The following is a 15499-nucleotide window of genomic DNA, read 5'->3' as shown; positions in this document are numbered from 1 at the left end:
AGTCTCTGGTTATCTCCTGTAGTCCGTCCGCAGTCTCTGGTTATTTCCTGTAGTCCGTCAGCAGTCTCTGGATATCTCCTGTAGTCCGTCGGCAGTCTCTGGTTATCTCCTGTACTCCCTCCATCTCCGGTTATCTGCTGTAGTCCGTCCGCAGTCTCTGGTTATCTCCTGTAATCCATCTGCAGTCTCTGGTTATCTCCTGTAGTCCGTACGCAGTCTCTGGATATCCCCTGTAGTCCGTCAGCAGTCTCTGGTTATCTCCTGTACTCCGTCTGTCTCTGGTTATCTCCTGTAGTCCGTCCGCAGTTTCTGGTTATCTCCTGTAGTCTGTCCAAAGTTTCTGGTTATCTCCTGTAGTCCATCTGCAGTCTCTGGTTATCTTCTCTAGTCCGTCCTTAATCTCTGGTTATCTCCTGTAGTCCATCTGCAGTCTCTGGTTATCTTCTCTAGTCCGTCCTTAATCTCTGGTTATCTCCTGTAGTCCATCTGCAGTCTCTGGTTATCTTCTGTAGCCCGTCAACAATCTCTGGTTATCTCCTGTAGTTTGTCTGCAGTTTCTGGTTATCACCTGTAGTCCATCTGCAGTTTCTAGTTATCTCCTGTAGTCCATCTGCAGTCTCTGGTTATCTCCTGTAGTCCATCTACAATCTCTGGTTATCTCCTGTAGTACATCTGCAGTCTCTGGTTATCTCCTGTAGTCCATCTGCAGTCCACTGTGTGTGTTAGTACAGTGATCTGTCAGGTTTTTTTTTTTTTTAAAAACTTGACAGTGTGTACCAGGCCTTAGACTGGACAATAGCCAACCTCACTGGGAAACATTCATAAAAATTGGAAAATGGAAAACGGAAATTGGGTTCAATTTTCAAGATGTTTTGGGAAAATGGAATTAAGGTTGTGGTTGCTTACTATGAGCAACACATAGTTTTTCCTTTTTACAGTCTTTATGAATTTGGGACAATTTTTTAATGTATAAAGGCGTTTACCTATTACCTGCTGCTGAACCCCCCCCCCCCCCCAGAACAAAAAATTGTCTAAGGCCCTGAGTATACAGTACTTCCTGATTCTCACGCTAAGTTCCTCAAAGTGTGAAACCCAAGGTGGTCTTATTCTCTCTCCACTCTTCTTCTGGCCAACTTGGGTATTCCGAACCGTTCTGGAACACCATCTAACTGTTCCTCTTCCTGCTTAGGTCTACACCTTTTTCCTTCCTTTCTTCCTTTCGTCTTGTCTTGACTGTTTCCTGCCTTCTCCCCTTGCTTAGTTCTGCACTTCTCTTCTTCCTTCCTCATTCTGACTGTCCCCCGCCTTTTCTCTTCTCTCTTTCCCCTCCTGAACCCCCGACTTTTTTTTTGGGGGGGGGGTTCTTTTTTTTTTTCTCCCCTCCATTATGGAACAATGATATCCCACTCCTTTTGCCTCATTATATCCTGGGCCTCCGTTCCAGTTACTCATTGTCACCTCCGACACTAGATGCCGGATGCTTCTACTTCGCTTTGGAACCTTTGAAAATGTGGGGTCATCTTTTTATATCTACCGCTTCAAGTCCGAGACGTTAGCCGCAAACTGCACTGTGGCATTTGAAGAGACGGTGAATGCTGGAGTCTGCTATAATAGGCCTCTACCTAATTAAGGCTACATCTACGGTTTTTCTGTCTCTGCTTTGGTGTTCTCTATAGGTGACATAAATATTGATGTTTCCCGATTGATATAATTTCTTGATATCTTACCATATCACTACTATACTATCCTTACATTCAGTGACTTTATGCACTTTATGTGATTAAGATGTTGGGAGCTCCTTTTGAGACTCATCTGTCTTCCATATGCTCTGGTCCCTTTTGGGGTTCTTGGGTTTGAGGCTGGGGCCCTGCTCTTCAGTTCTGCTTCTCCTTGCTTGTTGACACATCTCAGTGGTTGGTTCACCCCGTTTTTAGTTATGACTTCCACTTGTCTAGTCATCTGCACATAGGATTAACCTTGAAAAATTTGGAACTGCGTAACCTATTGTCCCTGAAGAAGACTTTCACCATTTTTTTTGTTGAAACGCGTTGGATTTCTTCTGTCCATTTTCAACGGACAGTTGATTCATAGGGTTATCCACTGGTTTTCGATGTTTTTCAATGCTGCTTTATACGATACGTGCTTGTTTTAATTTCATTCATTTTTTTCTATGATTCAATAAATTTTGTATCTTTATAATATACCATTCACTCTTTCTGGTCCTTTAAAGTCCCACCCCTTGAGGAATCCTTTGTTCATTTTGTATCTACATGTGCTTTACTTTTTTGCTCCCCTGAGTGGGACGCTTTTCCTTTTTTGCTCAAGCCTGTAGCTTGATATTGTTTTACTCAAAACAAGCTATATTGTACCAGAAAATACAAAACCCTCTAAAGTCACAAATGAATAAAATTAATGAAAACAAATTTGTTGTTTTCGTTATAATTTATACAGCGATGACTATGAGAACCTATGAGAAGCTCTCTGGGGACTGGCTCTCCTGATTGGCTTTTGACAGCAGCGCGATCACTCTTTACACAGCCTATCTACTTTTTCCAGCTGCTGCAGATTGGCAGTTGAAAACAACAGCATGTACAGGTGTCAGAAAAGCGCAGTTTGATGGCGGAAATTTACCTGGGCTGGTATTCCATTATGTACAGTGCCTTGTAAAAGTATTCACCCCCTTGGCATTGTTCGTGTTTTTTTGCCTCACAACCTGTAATTAACATGGATTGTTTGAGGGTTTGCATCATCTAATTTACAGAACATGCCCACACCTTTGAAGATTTTTTTTTTTTTTTATTGTGAAGCAAACAACAAATAGGACAAAATAACAGAAAAAGTCAATGTGCATAACTATTCACCCCCCTAAAGTCAATAGTTTGTAGAGCTTTTTCGGGTATCACAGCTCCAAGTTGCTTTGGATAAGTCTCTATGAGCTTGCCTCATCTTACCTCTGGGATTTTTGCCCATTCCTCCTTGCAAAACTGCTCCAGCTCCTTCAAGTTGGATGGTTTGTACTTGTGAACAGCAACCTTTAAGTCTGACCACAGATTTTCTATTGGATTGAGGTCTGGGCTTTGACTAGGCCATTCCAACACATTTACATGTTTCCCCTTAAACCCCTCAAGTGTTGCTTTAGCAGTGTGTTTGGAGTCATTGTCTTGCTGGAAGGTGAACCTCCGTCCTAGCCTCAAATCACACACAGAGTGGTACAGAATTTGCTCAAGAATATCCCTGTATTTAGCACCATCCATCTTTCCCTCAACTCTGACCAGTTTCCCAGTCCCGACTGCTGAAAAACATCCCCACAGCATGACGCTGCCATCACCATGTTTCACAGTGGGGATGGTGTTCTTTGGGTGATGTGATGTGTTGGGTTTGCGTCAGACATAGCGTTTTCTCTGATGGCCAAAAAGTTCAATTTTAGTCTCATCAGACCAAAGCACCTTCCTTCATACATTTTGGGATTCTCCCACATGCCTTTTCGCAAAATCAAAACGTGCCATTTTGTTTTTTGCTGAAAGTAAGGGCTTTCTTCTGGCCACTCTGCCATAAAGCCCAACTCTATGGAGCGTACGGCTTATTGTCGTCCTATATACAGATACTCCAGTCTCTGCTGTGGAACTCTGCAGATCCTCCAGGGTTACCTTAGGTCTCTGTGCTGCCTCTCTGATTAATGCCCTCCTTGCCCGGTCCGTGAGTTTTGGTGTGTGGCCGTCTCTTGGCAGGTTTCTGTTGTGCCACGTTCTTTCCATTTGGTTATTATAGATTTGATGGTGCTTCTAGGGATCATCAAAGATTTGGATATTTTTTTATAAACTAACCCTGACTTGTACTTCTCAGCAACATTGTCCCTTATTTGTTTGGTGAGTTCCTTGGTCTTCATGGCTGTGATTGGTTAGTGGTGCCTCTTGCTTAGGTGTTGCAGCCTCTGGGGCCTTTCAAAAAGGTGTGTCTATGTAATGACAGATCATGTGACACTTAGATTGCACACAGGTGGACATCATTTCACTAATTATGTGACTTCTGAAGGTAATTGGTTGCACCAGAGCTTTTTATGGGCTTCATAACAAAGGGGGTGAATACATACGCACATGCCAATTATACGTTTTTTATTTCTGAAAAATAGTTTTATGTATATATTTTTCTAATTTTACTTCACCGACTTAGACTATTGTGTTCTGATCCATCACATATAATTCAGATCAAAAAAACAATGTAACAAAATAGTTAAAAAGCCAAGAGGGGGGAATACAAGGCACTGTAAATACGTACTTATAAACAGCATATATTATTTACTACCAAACAAGAGTATAATCAAAGGGAATATGAAGAAAAACATATATATGAATAGAGCTGTCTGACGGGCGCTTTATAGAACACAATGTATCATCTGCAGGACATCAAAGCCTATTTTTTCTAAGCTTTGATATTCTGTGTTTTCTATCCATGTTTTTGTTTATGGTGACAACAGTAATAGTCGGTGAGTCATCTCTTCTGTGTCTCCATCTGATTTCTGTGAACCATCTGATTTCCACAGTGACCGAGAGGACACAATCCTGATATTAAGGTTATACACAGATGGTAAGTGCATTGACTCACAGACAGGTAGGAGTGAAGGAAAGGGAAGATGAAGACAATGCTGCTTCTGAAAGCAGGAAATAGAGAAAAGAATTATGTTAAAGTTCATCCTCCAAGAATGTCCGCAGACTATATTCAGCAGATCTGCACACCAGGACAACAATATACAGAACGGACAAAAAAACTACTACATCTTTGCATCTGGAACATTTTAAAAGGTTTGCCGTGTGGCCTATGCCTTCAGTGATGTTAGGCTTTGCCATCATTGACGTTACGCACTTGTTTTGCCCACGACATCGCACGTCCAATCTATTCTAACAAATAGATGAAACAAGTTCACCTAGGCAAAAGTATAGAGCACATGTCTGTGAAATCACAACCACCGGTGACAAGGACAGAGTCACTTGTGTAATTTCACCACTTCAGCCCTGGAAGGTCTTCATGACCAGGCCATTTTTTTGCAATACGGCACTGAGTCACTTTAACTGACAATTACACGATCGTGCAACGCTGTACCCAAATAAACATTAATGTAGGCAACAAAAATATGAATGCAATCTACTCACTAGGGAACCTCTGGGGGAATCTAGGATGGAAAAGGACCTGGGGGTCCTAGTAGATGATAGGCTCAGCAACGGCATGCAATGCCAAGCTGCTGCTAACAAAGCAAACAGAATATTGTCATGCATTAAAAAGGGGATCAACTCCAGAGATAAAATGATAATTCTCCTGCTCTACAAGACTCTGGTCCAGCCGCACCTAGAGTATGCTGTCCAGTTCTGGGCGCCAGTCCTCAGGAAGGATGTACTAACCAGGTTTTACTGGTTCAATTACACTTTCTGGACAGATTATACAACTTACCTAGCTCACTGAGCGTCATTCTGGATTAGGTCCCCTGCCTTGGCACCCAACGCATCTGAAACCACTTTAAACTGAGCCTTGAGATGTACCTGATATACTACCTGTTTCTGATATACTACCTCTGTTTCTGATATACTACCTTTGTTTTTGATCCATGTTCAATGGAGTGTAGCACCCTCTAGTGTGCTATTGGTATTAGCGTAGGCAAATTTATGTTATGTCTCATGGTTAGTTTGTGAGTCTGAAATTGGGTCAGGGTTTACTGCAGGTCAGGCTGGGTGACTCACAGGGGCATGTCTCTGGTACCTCCCCCTGGATCTGGAAGTTTTGAGCTTGGCAGGGTGTCTGAGTCAACTCCTAAATATAGTGGAGCCTTGCCAGCAGGGGAGTCGAGTGGAAGATGGAATACTGAGGAGTATGTCGGTGGCCTAGGAGAGGTCCGTCCAGACTAGGCTTGGGCTATCATAGGAAGATTTATTCAACATCACGATTTAACAGGATGCTTGTTTGAGAGCAATGGGAGCAAGGAGGACAGAGTGAGTGCCTGAAAACATCCAGGGGTTCACAAGGGTCAGCGCTGTACTTAACCCTTTGCATCCCTTGCCCTGGGATATCTTCAGAGCAGCAACCAGGAGGGCTGGTAGTGCCTGCAAGCGGTGGAGCTGGTGCTCATTCTATATTAGGAGAGGAGATACTCCTGCAAGCAGTTTTTCAACCTGTTTTGCTATTTTCCACAGGGGACTAAAAGTTCCTAGTTCATAAGTGACTTTTGTTACTGATCCCTAAAGACTGAGTGTGTCTGGGAAGGAGAACAGTCCATGGTCTTATCTCTGTATATCAGAAGGAAGTTGTCCTCCTTCCTTTATACAGTTTTATATATATATATTTTTTTTTTTTTCAAGTCAAGTTGGGTATCCCATACATTTCTCTACCCAATCCAAGTTATTACTCCTTAATAAAAGGAATAGGAATAGGGGAACCAGTTACCAGCAACCCCTGCGAGGGTAGTTCTACAGGAGATACTGACAAGGGTAAGCTTCTCGTTGACACCAACCAACTCATATTTCAAGTACTTTGAGAGGTCTCCATGTCTCGTCTTGAGGACATTGCCTATGCTGTTTTTTGTTTCCACTGTGTTCTGTATTTTATTTTCTTCTCTTTTGTGTTACTGTATATGTAAGTCTATGTAAGCCGTTGTCATGTGTGTTTACCCCATAGGGTTAGCGTTGCGTCAAATGTTTGGCGCTTTTATCTTTTTCTATGTATGCTGAAAATCCTTAAATAAAGGATTTATACGTCTCCCCAGTGGAGTCACGGACAACAATGAGAAATATTTAGTCCCCCCAAGTCCCAAGATGAAGGGTAAAGAAAAATGCACTTACGCTGGTGTTTTACCATTTTTGAATCTTATGAGGATCATGATATGACCTCCAAAATGTTAAATACTGTTTCAAGGTGTAGTCCTGTTGTAATATACCTTCATATAGATTTTTTGCTTTATAGAAACATATAATATATAGAATAGGTTCCGTGAACATTGCTCACTTATATATCCTGAGCCGTCCATGGTTGGTAGATAAGAAGAATGGCTTTTGTATGTTTGTCGCAGCGCCCAGCCTGACAGCAGGACTAGTTCAAAGAAAATACACATTGTTCCATCTAAACAGAGACAAGATCAGTAGAATATTTCACAGGGAGCTCTCAGTGTGTTGATTTCACTGACCAACCTTCGAGTATTTCCATTATGAGTTGGGGGCAAAGGTATGACCTACTGTAAAGGTTCAGGAAGATAAACTCAGTGGCCATAACTCTCAAGCTAACATAAAAAAAAAAGGTATTAAATAAGAACTTTGGGCAAACAATAAAACATTATGTTTTCTCAGAATCTCACTAAGTCCTGTACTGGGTCCTGGAGCCTGGAGGCTTTGTAGGGCTTATGCCGCGTACACACGACCGGTTTTCCCGTTGGAATAAACTCTGAAGGTTCTTCCGTTGGAGTTCCGACAGAATTCCGCTGAAACTGTCTTGTGTACACATGATCACACCAAAGTCCGATCGTCAAGAACGCAGTGACGTACAGCATGTACGACGGGACTAGAAAAAAGGAAGTTCAATAACCAATAGCTTCTGTCTCGTACTTGCTTCAGAGAATGCACCGTTTTTAGTCCGTCGGAACAGCATACAGACGAGCGGTTTTCCCGATAGGAATTGGTTCCGTCTATTTCTAGGTTCGTCAGAATTTTTGAAAAAAAAAGTCCGATGAGGCATACACATGATCGGAATATACGATGAAAAGCTTCCGTCTGACTTTTTCTGTCTACATTCCGCTCGTGTGTACGCGGCATTAGGATAGGGAAAAGCCTCTATACTTAGGTTCACATCTTAAGTGGAAGCCAGACATCATTATTAGTCTAAGCTGTGCTCAGGCCAACAGACCAAAAAACAAGGGCTATTAAAAAGGGATTAACTGGAAAGTGGACCTTCTAGAAAATTTACATATCTGCATTAATAAGTTCCTGACATATAATTCTAGTGAAATGTTATATTTTTAAGGTGTTCCTATAGCTAAAAAAAAAAAAAATTCTAGTTTTGGATTTAGTGATAAGGGTTTGAAACCCCCGCCAATTTTTTTTTGTTGTTTTTGTTCCCATTGGATAGATTCACCCTCTCTACTGTCTTTGTCCTGGTGACCACTGTTACTAGGCCAGAAAGAGTTGGCACCAGAGCAGGAGTTGAGAAGAAATGTTCCCATTGGGACAACTGTCTGAGAGGGAAATGCCCCCCCATTTTGTATAAGCTTGCTCTCACTTCCTTTTACATCTCTAGGACAGGAAGTGAAAAAGTTTTAGTTTTAGTCTTCCCTACTCTGTCCATCACAAAATATACATTTTAGCTATAAATAGACTTTAAAGTGACGCTAAACCCTGGTTTAAAAAAAAGGCGTAGCACCCTCCAGTGTGTACTACTAGTGGGAGAGTAGGTAAGCTTTATCCTGACTTATGATTAATCCTGTGAGTCCCTTTGGCTCTGAAGGAGAAGGTCCTCCCTCCAAACGCGTTAGCCACTCCATAATACCGTCTGGTTTTCAGGCAACGCTGGTTCCTACAGCAGACCTGAGAGAAACTTTTTGCGATTGCTTTTGCCGTCAAAGGGTTGTACACCATGTTTGTATGTGAGTACAACCATTGCTGTTTTTATTTGTATTAAAAATATTATTGATAACGCACTAGGTCGGTGCGCCTTCCTTTTTTCTAATATTTTACAGTTCCAAGGATACCTATTGTTCTGAGAAGGGCAGCAAGACCACTGGCATTATATAAAAGGGTTGACTGCACTATACATCCCTAGACCCACCACCCAGGCACAGGAGTATTGTTTTGTGAGTCTGTAATTGGGTCAGGGTTATTAGAGTTCAGGGCAGCATGACTCATACAGACAGCTCTCTCTGGTGCAGCCCCCTGGTTCTTGAATATTGGCGAATGTTCTGGAAACTAAAGGACGGGGGTTAGGAGGGGCTGTTCTGCATATTTAGGGACACTTAGCCAATCCCCAGGAGGCGGGCCTAGCAGGAGACTAAGTGAGCCCTTATAGAGGCGATCCAGCTGGGGAAATTTTTTTTTTAAGTCAGCAGATACAAATACTGTAACTGCTGTCTTTTAATATATGGACACTTACCTGTCCAGGGAGCCCGCAATGTCGGCACCCCTAGCCAATTTTCAGATCGGGTGTCGGGTGCTGCCGCCGCCGTCTCCACTAAGGGAATGCGCTGTGCTTTCTAATTGGTCTGGCGGAGGAGGTAGGAGGAGGGGGCTGAACTTTCAAGGGATGGCGCCTCCTAAACCTGCACGATTTACAGTACCTACAGGTAAATCTTATTATAGGCTTACCTGTAGGTGCAAGTGGTGTAACAGGGTTTACAACCACTTTAAATCCCCTTTCTTCCCCATTCTGATGCTTGTTTTGAACTTCGGCAAGTCATCTTCACCACATCTAGATGCCTAAATGCACTGAGTTGCTGCCATTTAATTGGCTGATTAGCAGTTTGTGTTACCAAGCAATTGTACCTAATAAAGTGGCCGGTGAGCATATATTGGCCTAAATCTATAAAGAAATTAGATTTTTTTCATGTATTTTAATTGGATTTGTATAATAGCAGAAAGTAAAAAATATTGTTTATTTTTTTTCAAAATTGGCAGTATTATTTTGTTTATTGCGCAAAAAATAAAAAATGGAGATTTGATCAAATACCACTACAAAAAAGCTCTATTTGTTAGAAAAAAATTACGTACATTTTTTTTTATTTTGGGCACAGTGACGCGCGACCGCGCAATTTTCAGTTAAAATAACGCAGTGCCGTATCGCCAAAAATGACCTGGTCATGAAGGCGGGTAGATTTTCAGGAGTCAATTGGATAATGTATAGTGCAGATGCAACTTTGTTATAGCCATTATGCACAAGGGTGTTTTAGATTAATTTAACTGCTTCAGATCCGCACTATAGCCAAATGACGGCTACAGCGCAGACCTACTTTGCCGGGAGTACATCAATAGATGTCCTCCCATACCCGAGTGGCCTGCACACCCACTGCAGGGCGCGCACGGCATGCTCTGTGATCAGCACGTCAGCTGATAGCGTGAGGAGAAAAAAAAAAGCTAATCACCGGCTCTCAGAGGGACATCAGTCCAGATCAAGGAGAGCTCCCGCCAGCTCATCTGTTCCACCTGCCAGTGCACAACAGTGCCGCCTACCAGTGCCCACCAGAGCCACCCATCAGTGCCCACAGTGCCACCCATCAGTGCCCACAGTGCCATCCATCAGTGTCACCAATCAGTGCCTCATAAACAGTGCTGCCCATCAGTGTCACCTACCAGTGCCCATCAGTGCCACCTATCAGTGCCCATCAGTGCCATCTATCAGTGGTACCTATCAGTGCCACCAATCAGTGCCACCCATCAGGGCCCATTAGTGCCATCTTATCAGTGGCCATCAGTGCCGCCTTATCTGTCCCCATCATTGCCGCCTTATCTGTGCCTATCAGTGCCTACCAGTGCATCCTATCAGTGCCCACCAGTGCCGCCTCATCAGCGCACATCAATAAAGGAGAAAAGTTACCTGTTTGCAAAATTTTAACAAACTATGAAACATGATTTAAAAAAAAAAAAAAAAAATTAATAAAAACCCCAGCTGTGATTAAATACCACCAAAAGAAAGCTCTATTTGTGTGAAAAAAATTATAAAAATTTCATTTGGGTACTGTGTTGTATGACCGCGCAATTGTCATTCAAAGCATGGGCGTCCACAAAACTTTTTTTTTGGGGGGGTGGGCATCATTTTAAAGTCACCCACGCGCCACCCCTTTTCGACAATGTCATTATCACAGTCAGAGACTGCCGACATATTACAGATACACCCAGATACATTACACCCTCATACACCCAGCATCATTACACCCCCATACACACCCAGATACATTACACCCCCATACACACAGATACATTACACCCCCATACACACAGATACATTACACCCTCATACACCCAGCATCATTACACCCCCAAACACACCCAGATACATTACACCCCCATACACACAGATACATTACACCCCCATACACACAGATACATTACACCCCCATACACACAGATTACACCCAGATACATTACACCCCCAAACACACCCAGATACATTACAGCCCCATACACCCAGATACATTACACCCCCATACACACAGATACATTACACCCCCATACACACAGATTACACCCAGATACATTACACCCCCATACACACAGATACATTACACCCCTATACACCCAGATACATTACACCCCCATACACCCAGATACATTACACCCCCATACACACAGATACATTACACCCCTATACACCCAGATACATTACACCCCCATACACCCAGATACATTACACCCCCATACACACAGATTAAACACAGATACAATACACCCCCATACACACAGATTACACCCAGATACATTACACCCCCATACACACAGATACATTACACCCCTATACACCCAGATACATTACACCCCCATACACCCAGATACATTACACCCCCATACACACAGATTAAACACAGATACAATACACCCCCACACACACAGATTACACCCGGATACATTACATCCCCTATACATTACACACACAATCAGTATGGAGAACTCCCCTCCAATCAATTTCTACATTCCAAGCTTCATATGACATTAGAGAGAATTAAATGGATTACCAACCCCAGAAAAGGCAGATGGAAGGCCCCAACAACAGCTGTACATGCCAAGCAGCTCAGATGAGGCAGGGGCCCCATGTGGTGGGTGTTCTTGGGGCCCCTATCTAGAAGGGAGCGCTGGGCCTCTCACACATGTCCAGGCAGAGCACACACAGTCCGAGTTGAGAAGGAGGAGAGAAGGAGAGGTAAATCATCAGTGATCTGGTTGGGCTGAGCATTAGCAGACGCTGTCCAGGCAGCAGGTGAAAGGTAACAGGCAAGCTATAGGAGATCTTTGTATTTCCTGCCTCTGGCCCCTCTGCCTCCCCTCAGCTCAGGGGCCGCGAACACCATCACTCCCTGACACTCCATGTTGTGTATGTGACTCCTGCCCCTGGGACATGCAGTGCGGCACCCCCGACTGATTGTGCGCACTTGCCTATAGGTAGCACCAGCCCTGCCGGGGGGTGGGGGGGTGGGGGGGTGGGGGGCACTTGACCTCCCTTGCCCCTACCTGCGGACGCCCATAATTCAAAGTGTCTCAGCGTTGAAAGCTGAAAATTGGTCTGGGCAGGAGGGGGGTTTAAGTGCCCAGTAAGCAAGTGGTTAATCTCAAATCTCTACTTGGACATACAAGGTGGAGCGTGCTATAAAAATGTGTTTCTATCCACCCCTAAACACAGCTGTCTTGTGTTTCCCACCATTCAGAGATGTAAGCGTATATCTAAGGAATCCGGGAGCAAATTGATATCTATATTATGTCTGCCAGTTCCATGTTTTGTCAGATAAGAAGAAATTGTTCCATCATGTGGAATTGCTGAGGATCCACAGCAGATCTGAAATGCGTTGTCTTAGTGGAATTTCATTCCATGGCTGCTCACCTGCGCTATTACAAAAAAAAAAAAAGACTTAATATCTTACATCTGTTTATGTCTATTGTATTTCCGCGTGCTTATTTTCTGACTGGTGTTAGCGCTATTACATCTGCTGGGGGAAAATGTACATCATATTTTCTCTGAGACTGACATTGTGATTTATTACCTCTCATTCAATGGGAAAAGTGGCACAGCAATGTGTGAATATATATTAAACAGCAATCACAACTGCTTGGGCAATGGAGAGTGTAAAAACAGAAAAAGCAAAAATAGAATGATAGTACTAATAATAATAAAGGTGTAATGATAATAATAATGTCGATTTATAACGTTCAGACAATTTTGAGGGTATTGAAAGCCCTTTTTTGTTTAAAGAATAATTCCAGCTACGGCTATTTTTGCATAGTTACATTGTTATATTGTCTGATGAGTCTCGATTTCAGCTGCGACATTCAGATGGTCGGTCAGAATTTGGCTTGGACAACATGAAAGCATGGATCCATCCTGCCTTGTATCCAATGGTTCAGGCTGGTGGTGGTGTAATGGTGTGGAGGATATTTTCTTGGAAAAGTTTGGGCCCCTTAGTACCAACTGAGCATCGTTTAAACACCACGACCTACCTGAGTATTGTTGCTGACCATGTCCATCCCTTTATGACTACAGTGTCCCCATCTTCTGATGGCTCCTTCCAGCAGGATAATGCACCATGTCACAAAGCTCCAATCATCTCACCACTGGACAATGAGGTCACTGTACTCCAATGGCCTCCACACTCACCACATCTCATCCAATAGAGCACCTTTGGGATGTGTTGGATTGGGGGATTGGCATCATGGTTGTGCACCTGATAAATCTGCAGCAACTGTGTTTTGCTATCATGTCACTATGGACCTAAATCTCTGAGGAATGTTTCCAACACCTTGATGAATCTATGCCAAGAAGAATGGAGGCAGTTCTGAAGGCAAAAGAGGGTCCAACCCCGTACTAGTAAGGTATACCTAATAAAGTGGCTGGCGAGCTGTATATTTTTGCAGTTACATTGGTCCAGCTTGGAGCAATGTACATTATATTGTCAGAAGTATTGGGACACCTGCCTTTACACACATATGAACTTTAAAGCAGGGTTCCACCTATTTAAAAGTCAGCAGCTACAAAAAGTGTACCTGCTGACTTTTAATAAACAGACACTCACCTGTCCCATGATCCAGCAATGCAGCCGCCCGAAGCCTCGCTCCTCTCCTCCTCCTCTCCATGGCGCTGGCATTGCAAGTGTGGGTGCCCAGCTGTGACAGGTTGCGTCTTCACAGCCGGGCACGCACCACGCATGCGCCAGTCGCGCTGCACTGTCTTGAATGGCCGGGCAATCTTCTGGGACCTGTGACATGTCCCAGAAGATTTCAGGGAGGGAGGGGGGAGAGGTGAGCTTTCCGCTCGGCGCTGCGGTGCCAGGAGAGGAAATGGGAGCTGGGTACCTGTCAAAACCAGGTACCCGCTCCCCCTCCAAAAAAAAGCAGAAAAAGCAGCTTACCAATTGCTTACTGGGCACTTAAACCCCCATCCTATCCAGACCAATTTTCAGCTTTCAGCGCTGACGCACTTTGAATGACAATTGCGCGGCCATAAACACTGTACCCGAATGACATTTTTATAATTTTTTCACCACAAATAGAGCTTTCTTTTGGTGGTATTTGATCACCTCTGCAGTTTTTACTTTTTGTTAAAAAAATGTAAAAAACTGAATTTAAAAAAAATTATTATTTTTTTTTAATATTTTGTTATAAAAAATTTAAAACCGGTCATTTTTCTCCTTCATTGATGTACGCTGATGAGGCGGCAGTGATGGGCACTGATAGGCGGCAGTGATGGGCACTGATGGGTGGCAGTGATGGTCACTGATCAGTTACACTGATTTGCAGCACTGCCAGGTGGCACTGATTGGCACTACAGGTGGGCATTTATAGCTGGCACTTGTGGGCACTGTTAGGTGGCACTGTGGGCAGTGTTAGGTGGCACTATTAGGTGGCACTGATGGGGCAGATGTGCCTCTTCCACTTCGGGACCGATGTTCCTCACATCCGAGCCGGTGATCGGCTTTTTTTTTCTACTCACGCTGTCAGTGTGAGTAGAGAAAAAAAACGATTACCGATCTTTTGTGATCAGCTGTCATTGGCTGACAGCTGATCACATGGTAAGGGGCCGGGACCAATGACAGCTGATCACATGATGTAAACAAAAGATCGGTAATTGTTTTTTGTTTCTACTCACACTGACAGCGTCATATGATGGCCTCCCGGGAATTCAGGTCCGCGCTGTGGCCGTCATTCGGCCATGGCGAGGATGTCAGGTGGTTAAAGCAGAAGTTCCATTTTTGGGTGGAACACCGCTTGAATGGCATCCCATTCTAAAGCTGGATACACACTATACAACTTTTGTTGTTTGATTTCCTTTAGATTTACCAAAACCATGTAGTGCAAAGGCCTGCCTGATTGCATACAAATTTAAACTGTTAAGGTTTGACCTCATATTATATGCTTTTGGTAAATCTAAAGGAAAAAAATCTAAAGAAAATTGTATAGTGTGTATCCAGCTTTAGTCCATAGGGTTCAATATTGAGTTGGCCCACCATTTGTAACTGTAACAGCTTCAACTCTTCTGGGAAGGTTGTCCACAAGGTTTAGGAGTGTGTCTATGGGAATGTTTGACCATTCTTCCAGAAGAGCATTTGTGAGGTCAGGCACTGATTTTGGATGAGAAGGCCTGGCTCGCAGTCTCCGCTCTATTTCTATTTCTATTTTTTATTATGTTTTGAAATGAATAAACTACTGTTTATATATTAAATACTCTCCCTACGTCTCTTCACATGTGCCTTTAAAGTCCACATTAGGGGAATTTTTTCTTTGTTTGGTTATTATATTTTAGGATGTGGCCCAATCTTGCAGTTAATTGCCGACCTACA

The sequence above is a fragment of the Aquarana catesbeiana genome, linkage group LG11 (genome assembly GCF_042186555.1).
Source record: "Aquarana catesbeiana isolate 2022-GZ linkage group LG11, ASM4218655v1, whole genome shotgun sequence".
NCBI classification, from domain to species: Eukaryota; Metazoa; Chordata; class Amphibia; order Anura; family Ranidae; genus Aquarana; species Aquarana catesbeiana.
Note: the sequence above shows the minus strand (reverse complement) of the source record.